This window comes from Chinchilla lanigera, unplaced genomic scaffold, assembly GCF_000276665.1.
Source record: "Chinchilla lanigera isolate Chin_1 unplaced genomic scaffold, ChiLan1.0 scaffold00026, whole genome shotgun sequence".
Classification (NCBI taxonomy): Eukaryota; Metazoa; Chordata; class Mammalia; order Rodentia; family Chinchillidae; genus Chinchilla; species Chinchilla lanigera.
This window is the reverse complement of record NW_004955427.1, coordinates 6,585,570-6,594,524: the sequence shown is the minus strand read 5'-3', so window position 1 is coordinate 6,594,524 and position 8,955 is coordinate 6,585,570. Positions and strand designations below refer to the sequence as shown.

Genomic DNA, 8,955 nt, shown 5'->3' with positions numbered 1-8,955 from the left:
GCTATAGAATACTGAGGAGGCAATTCTTACTAACATCTCAAGTGAGCCATCTGGGGTGAAAGCCATTTTTTGTAGCTTTTTCTCTCCAGCCTCCCATCACATTGGGACCCCACAACCAGTTAGTGTCCTCTCCCCATCCATCAGCACAGGCAACAGGAATCTCAGTGCAGACCTCTCTGGAGCTCCACATGATACTCCACCGCAGCCTGTACTGTCAGGGGAAAAATGGCTTCTGGGGGTCTCCCCAGGTATTGAGCAAGGTCCTCCTGGTTTCCAGCTTCTGAACGGCTCTTGTGACCCCAGTCAACTAGACCTCTGAGTCTTCAGGCTGAGGCTGTATTCTCATGTTCTCCGAGTCCTTGTTCAGCAGCTGCTCCTCCGCTGGCTCTGGACCTTTCTGGTTCTCAATGGCAAGGGCAAGAGTGACCCATTGTGCGGCATGTATTCCCAGAGGTTTCTCCATGTAGGGATGATTCATGCACGTCCCTGGGCTGGCCTCCACAGCTGGCGCGTGGTGGGCCAGTTGTGTCATTGCTTCACTGTGCCATGATAGTTCTTGACCCTGCAGTGGCAGCTGGTCTGAGGGCTGGCGTGCAACTTCCCAGGCACTGGCTGCCTGCCTCCCAGGCACCTGCATGGCTGGGGGCAGCCCAAAGGCTGGCACTCCCGCTGCGTGGCTTCCCGGGTGCAGGCGGCCAAGAATAAATATTTTTAATAAAAAGTTCAGTAAGGGTTATCAAGACACAGTGGAGGAATTACTTTTGACTATTCTTTAGCACAGTAGGGTAACTGCAGGTTAAGGTAATCTACGATACATTTGATGATGACTAGAAGAATTCCTCACATAAAAATTAGGATCACTGTCTGAAGAGACAGAACTTATTAGCCTGACTCGTATTATATCTAGAATACATGTATTGAATTATGACAACGTATCCCACAAAGAAAGCAACCATGTGTCAATAAAATAAAGAATGTATTCCTGCACTCATTCTATTTTCTAATGGTCAGGAACCAGATCTCTCATCAATTCTTGACTCATTTTGCCTCACTGCACTGACTCCATGTATAATTATATCGCATACAAATTCTTAGAGGGAAGTCCTAAGAACTTTGTTGCCACAGAGGGAAAAGCACCCAGAAAACTGGCCTCTAACTTGTGTACCCATAACTTTGGAAGTGACAGATTATAATATCATTCTACTATTGACTTCACCTTCACAAAAGTTACAAGATAAGTTGTATATGATGAATGAAGCCAGATCAGTGACTGTCACTTTCATTTTTGAGCCAAATCATTAATGTCCTCTCTCTAAGAACCAGTTCTACACCTACAACATATCAAGTTTTGATTAATTTACTATAGATCTTTTTGAAAACAGATCTCAGAAAATGTTGTATATAATCTTTTGATCATAATTGTGAAGACAATCAAGTCCCACATTTATTTAAATTTTAACACTAGTATTTCCCTCAAACCAGACAACTGGTGGGGCTAGCCCAGGGACATAGGAAAACACCACTAAATCTGAGTCTGGGTACCCTTGCCAGTAAAAATTCAGAAAGGTGATTTAAAAATCTTTTTAGAGAAGGGTATAGTTTCATTAGAGTTTTAGCAATGCAGGAATCTCTAAGTCTACATGATTTTAGGCAGAATTTCAGAAGGCTCTGGAACCATCTTTTTGCTCCCATTACTGTCAATTGTGCATGTTATGAGGAAAATTAAGCACTTGCTGGTGTAATTCTGGGTGATGTGAATGACCTCTATGTTCCACAAAGTAGTGGGCTTGCTGTAAATCCTTCACTGTTAAATTCTGGAGGCCGAGTAAGGAAGAGCGGTTGAGGGCTTTGCATTTGCAACATTCAAGTCCTGTTATTTTGAGGCACTGCCAGGATAGACTATAGAACTTCTCACTGGGATAAACCATTATTTAAAGTCCATGTGCCAACTTGGTGAACTTATGTGGGGCATTACTGATGAGGTATTTTAATAGACAGACCTAGAGGGGTCCAGAAAATGGCATGTTGTTCGTACTCCTAAGATCATTACTTTGTCCTTCTTAAGAGATAGGCACACTGTGTACAATCCAGACCCAAGCTGGTCTGGATTTTGGATGAGAAGCTGCTTATTTTCTTGGTGGATTTCATAGCATTCCTTATAGCTATAAAGGGGTGTTCAAAACATCCTAAAGTTTTTAGTCATATAAATTGAAAGCAAGGGCTCGTCCTGGACAGACCGTGAGACTAACTAATGTTCAAGTCCTTTTAAAACTTTTAAATGTATATTTAGACATAATTAACATGGTGTTAAGAAACACAAGTTAGGCTCAAACATATAATTCAACTGGTATCAGAAAATGTTTAACCTTGAGTTCAAACTATAAATGCAACACGATGACAATTATAATTTTATGCTTCAGTTTTTGCAAATGCAACATGTTCCACCGGAGACTTCAAAGGCAACTGCTTCGCTCAAAAATACCTGTTTTAGGAGCTCAGTGTCCAGTGGAATGGAATGTATACATTAGCCAGACAAGTGATAAGCTTTGATGTTATTATTAGAGATATATTATCTAAATAACCTTTACTTTGTTAATGATTGCATTAATTAAATGGGTTCATGTATATGTGCTGGGGTAGATCTATAATCTGACCTTGGCTTAATAGAATAATACCCTTGAATTCTAGTTTGGGCACCATTAATGATTCTTCTTTCTCACAGTTACTGTGAGAAAGATAATTGAGCTATTTATGACCTAAGGTTACTTATCTTTAAGAAAAAAGAGTAATACACTCTCATCTTTATTTAAAAGAATGTAGGAAAATCTAAATAAACTTTCTCTTGACAAGTTCTGAAAACATTACTCAAAACCAACTAACAATGTATTCAAAGATACATTGCTTTGACCACTGTGAGTGAGAGCGCTAGTGAACAGTTGGTGATTTCTAGAAGGACGCATTTCTAGAAAGAGAGAAGTACTTCCTCGTCGGAGACACACACAGCCCCAATTAATCAGCACATGCAAAGCCGCTCCTTCGTGTTAAAGCTGGGGCATCCTGCTGCGCCTGCCACCTCAACACAGCAGTTACAGTGCAAGAATAAGACATTATTATCAGTCACTAGATGCTGAACCAGGGACGAGAAAGTGAGTAAATCAGAGGAAATGCAAGCAGGAGACAGGGAAACAACTGCACCGAGAGGAAGGGAGCGGGGGAAAGCGAGAAACAGAGAAAGCAGATCTCTGGAGGGAAATGAAGGTCGGAAATGGCATGGAAGCAAACCTTCACTGCTGGATCACATTTTATTTTCAATAGGTAAGTTTGGCAGATTTAACATATTTAATTAGCATTAATAAATAAAACCAGTAGAATGTGGAAGGCAAGCTGTGAGCCTATAATTTATTTTCCACGACTAGAGGTGTGAGATGGTAGCAGGACTGGTTTCAAAGAAAAACATGGAAAACATGACAAGATCATTTCAGAAGACCGGTTGGCTCTTTCCATTTAATTGAGCACATATTCTCTGAGTGTCTCTTCGGTGTCCCGTGTTAGTATATGTGCTGCCAAAGCGAGTGCTCCGTGTCCCATGTGGCCTTAGTCCATTTTCTGTTGCTAAATCACAATACCACAGACTGAGCAAGAGCTAACAAAAGGAGGTTTCCTTGGGCTTGGGGTTCTGCAGGGACTCGGTCGGAGCCCTGCCTCTAGGGGTGACATGCTTGCCGCCAAAATCCCAAGTCAGCACAGGGCCAGGTATGGCAGAAGGCAGGGAGTGCGTATGTATTTGTCCTCCGCTCTTCTTCTCTATTCTTACTCCGATGGCCTTGTCTGCTCCTAATCACCTCACAAAGGTGCAGCTCTAAATCCAACAGTTGGATAAGTTCTAACATATTAGTGCCTTCCAATGGGTATTCAATCACAACAGGAGCTTTGGAGGGGATAAATCATTCTAACACATAGCATATATAGTAAAGGATAATGCAAAGGAAATAATTCTTGTCTCAAGAGTTCAGATCTAGAGGTAAGTTGTGGTTTTTATCTACATGTTCCCTCAAAGCTTCATGTGCTCATAGGTAGGCTTCTCAGAGACAAGTGGATCTAAAGTGTGATACTAAATTAGTGCACTCTGGTTTAGCAGGGGTCTGGGTGCAGAGGATAGAAGGGCACACCTTAGGTGTGGGTGCCACCACCCGATATCCTTGTAGCCTGGGTGGAATAGAAGAAAGGAAGGCTCCCTGTGGCTGCTGCTTCCCGTCGGCCTGCCATGAACTGTTTCTCCTCTGCCTCGCTTCTCTGCCGTGGTGCCTGGCCTTGGAGCCAGCTGACTATGGACTGAAACGTCTATAAACTCTGAGCTAAAATACATCTTTCCTCCTTTACCTTCTGGGTTTTGGATATTTCATTACAGCAATGAAAAAGTAGCTAAGACAAAGTATGAAGGCAAACATTCGGAATTATTTAGAATGAAAGAGTCAAATGTCAACTTAAAAGTGTGAATTTTTTTCTTTATTGCTGATACCTCACGTGGAGAATTGTGCTCGCCAGGTACCCAAACTCATCTACACTCATGCAGCAAGAGATCCTCTCAATCCTGTTCTTTTGACAACACCCAACACTAACCCAAGAACTTCCCTGGCAATCTCTGCAGGGCACTGGGCTCTGTTAACTGCTCACTAAGGGACCCTGAATCATAATTGTAAACTAGAAATTAAACATACGAACTTTGGGGTCAGACAACATATAGTTAAATTACTACAGTACATTTTAATACCTTTCACAAACATTGACAAGTTATTCTTCCTTTCTGTTCATAATATTGTTGAGTGGGTTAAATGAATACAGCTGACCATTTATATACTTGTCACACGTGCAGTTTCAAACAGGAGTGGGTAGAAAATTATTTTTTAAAGTTGTATCTGTACTGAACATAGACTGGATTTTCCTTACTGTTATTTCCTAAACAATACTATTTAAATTGAATTAACATTGTCTGATAAATAATCTAGAGATGATAAACTATAGAGGAGGATTCATTAGTTTGTATAAAATATGCCTTCTGTATAAGGAATTTGCATATCTATGAATTTTGGTATCCACTAGGGGTCCTGGAACTAATCTCCTTAGGGAATGTGGTAGATTAACTAATGGTCATCTTGGAACACCCTCCAGCTGGACTCCTGGAGGACATTTCCATGGGATCTGGGTCTTCAGCTGGACTCGTGCAGGACATTGCCGTGGGATCCAGGCTCTCAGCTGGATTCTTCGGGTCTCCGGTGTGTGGACAGATCTCCCACACTCTTTTGCATTTGATTCTTTGAGGCATTTTCCCTCTGTGCCTTCACGTCCCTGGTGTCTCTGTGTATTGAGAATTGCTGTTATAAGAATATTAACCAGACTGGACTGTAGCCCAGCAATATGATCTCATTGAACTGTAACTGCCTCTTTAAAGGGTACCAAACACAGTCATATTTTAAGGTTCTGAGGGTTAAGACTTTACTATATGAATGGGGTGAGCACAGTTAAGTCCCAGATAGGGAGTATGACATACTCCAGTAAATTTTACACACACACACACACACTGGGAGGGAGGGAGAGAGACACACATACTTGTGTAACTACATCCCAGAAGGTGGTGTTAAAATTCTTCCTACATCTCCAGTACTGCATCATGTGCCTGGCCAATCAATATAATCTTCTCTTCCAGAAATTCTCCTCCATTATTTTGACTTCTGTTACAAAGATAATTTTGCCTGACCTTGAACTCCATACAGGTGACATCATGCTGTGTATCTCCTTCCGTGTCTAGTCTTTTGTACTCCACAGGCCATCTATATTATCCTCCCAGGTACTCCCATGTAGTCATCGCTTTTTAGTTGCAAGGCATGGGTAAAACAATTTGTTTATTCCTTCACCCGGTGAAAGGCACTGTGTTCTTTCCTTCTGAGAGTATGATGAATAATGCTCTCAGAGTACTTATAATTTTTTGCAGACATACACATTCATTTCTCAAGGGGAATTGGTTATGTGGGGGTGTGTTGATTAATTCAAAAACAAAATGAAATTTTGTAAGTGCATCTTATCTGCTGTTTAATTTCAGTATGGTCGGACAACATCCTCTGAAGTTTTTCAATCCTTTGAATTTGTTCAGATGTGTTGGTGTCCATGTAAACATGCCTCACACACACTTAAAAATAAAGTCTGTTCTGCAGTGGCCGAGGACGATGTTCATAAACGTAATTGGATCAAAGTAAGTTTGTTGCTCATTTTTTTCATATTAAAATGTTTTCATTCTATCATGAGCTGTTAAAATCTCTACACCTGATTCTATCACTTTCTATTGACTTTTAAAATCTGTTCTATATATTTCACAATACAAATTTGGACTGTTACATATTCCTACTAAGTTGACTTACTATTAAATATCCCTCATAATCTCCAGTATTTTTCCTTAAACTTTATCAGACTTAATAAAGCCACACTCCTTTGAAGTGTGTGTCCATGGTATATACCTCTACTTTCAATTGCTCTTTTTCCACATTTTTAAACTGTGTTTCCTGTAAATACATGTAGGTGTCATCTACCATGAGGATCTTTGCCCTTTAACCGCACTATTTATTCTAGATGAATGCCAGGTAATGACTTATCCTCCCAGGTTTAAGTCAACTGTCTTGCAATTATTTTGTTTAGTTATTTCGTTTTCCCGTTGCCTTTCTTTGCAAAAATGAAGCCTTTTATTATTCCATTTTCCTCTCCATTATCATCTTAATGATATAACCACTCACTATTCTCTTGGTAGTTAGAACTGTAATCAAAAGCTTTTAATACATATACTTTATAACTACTGAATAATTAAGTCTTCTGTTTCTGTTTTACATTTCTCTTTAGCTTGCTTTTATAAATCTCAGGTATCTTCTGAAATAAGATATATTCTATTTTCTTAAATTTATTTCTTGTATTTATTGTAAAATTCTCTTCTGAAAATACAAATAGCTGAGTCATCAGTATCTATTCCTATAATTATCTTGATTTTTTTTCTTTTGCTTACTTTAAAATTCCTCACTGGATATCAGACATTTTCAAGAAGAAATTGTGAAGGATATGGATATTTCCTTTCTCCCAAAGCATTAAAATATTTTTGATTGTATTTAGATGGAACCTTTATTCTTTTAAAGGTTAGCTTTTTTGTTACATGTAAGTTTTATTATTAATCTCTGTTTTGCAGTTTAGATGTCAATAATCTGAGAGGAAATTACACACAGATTGTTTTTTTTTTTTGTACTGGGAATTGAACTCAGGACCTCACTTGCCAGGGAGGCTCTGTGCCTCTGAGCTACATCTACAGCCCTTATGTAGGTTTTTATTCTCTCTTCTTTATGACTCCTTTCTCATTGGAACTGTACAATCCTGTCAATCCTGATATCAACCTTCAGCCCAGTAAAATAGATACTTTTAATTTGAGCTTATCACCCTGGTTTGGCTTCTGTGTACACGTCTTCCCAAAGCCTCACGTGCTTATTGGTGGAGCTCTTGGCTGGTGGCTGGATTAGGGTTTGGGATACTGAGGTTAAGAGTGTGTAGTAACTAAATTGGTTTTGCACAGGTTGAGGTGTGGATAATGGAGAGGCCCATCCTGCATGTACTTTGGAATGTCATAGACCATTATGGCCATAAGGAAAGTGCTCAGGTGAGGCGTGTACAAAATGACCTCTTGATAATCATTTATCTGGGCTCTGACAAAGTTATGGTGAGAGAAAGGATGATAGTGTACTGAGAAGAGAATAGAGGGCTGTTACTTGCATGAAAATGCACGCCGAGTAAAGATCACAGAATCAATTACACATTTATGGATGACTCATATATTAAATGCTGCAGTAGACATGCTGGTAGAACTGGTAAATAAAAATACTAGTCATACCCTCCTATTATCTTGTTTCAAATGTTTTTCTCTTTAAAATAACAAAAAATACTAGTTACCATGACTTGAAAATGTTACGGTTCTAATGAGTATTTTCTGTTTGGTTTTTCTTATTTCCAAATTGTAGAGCTAGCTGGATGCAGGTTAATATTTTACATTCAGTGAGGCATAAGTCATGTTAGGGTAGGAGGGTTTAGCATATGTTACTTAAATTAGACTGAAGGTTAATTTCATTTATGCATGACTATATTCAAGACTTTACTGAGTAAATTTCACATAATTCTCTCCAAAATAAAATATTTGTGACATAGAACGGGGTTTACAAACCACTATTCTACCTTAGGAATTAAATTATCACTACTCAATTTGCACAGTAGCGTTAAAAACTTAAACAAAGAACATCACTGCTTTCATAAGATATTTTATTCAACTGCACTCTTGTTCAATATTTTATTAATTAGATAATATCGAATTTTTCCTCCCCAAATAGAACTAAATGGGGAGAGTTAGGGCATCTTTCTTGGTCATTGTGACTCTCATTATTTATGTTGATTCATAAAAGAAGCAATGCTCATTTTTTATTCTTTACAAAATATGGAATCCCTGGCTATATAATGTGATTGTCTCTGAAGCCAAAATATTTCCTCCTAAGCCTAAACAGAAATGTTAAACACAATAGGGGCTGGGGATTTAGCTCAGCGGCAAAAGCGCCTGCCTGGCAAGTGGAAGGTCGTGAGTTCGGTTCCCGGTACCGGAGAAAAACCAAGAAAAAAAAAAACAAACACAATAAAAAACTAATTTGAATTCATAACAGAACTTGGAAGAAAGAAAAGAAATCTCAAGATGCAACAAGTAAAGAGTGAACTAAAACCTAGAGCAATAAGCATGTGAGCTGATCTTGTGGCTGCCTGGGCGTGATAGCTATTCTGACTCATGGAAGCCCTGGTTCTACAAAGCCATGCAAACAAAGCCAGTAAGCTGGGGCCATGTCTATAAAGCAAGAGCTCAAAGGACTTCTACAGAAAATTAGCATGCCAGAT

At 39.3% G+C, this 8,955-nt stretch overlaps 1 long non-coding RNA gene across 1 annotated transcript in view; it reads left to right on the top strand.

Moving 5' to 3' along the window:
• The first annotated feature begins 5,823 nt into the window (after positions 1-5,823).
• LOC106148695 overlaps positions 5,824-8,955 on the top strand; it is a 5,639-nt gene continuing 2,507 nt past the window's right edge. The window contains exons 1-2 of the long non-coding RNA XR_001234343.1: positions 5,824-6,247; positions 7,601-7,684. This is a non-coding gene — a long non-coding RNA (uncharacterized LOC106148695). The remainder of the gene's footprint in view (positions 6,248-7,600; positions 7,685-8,955) is intronic.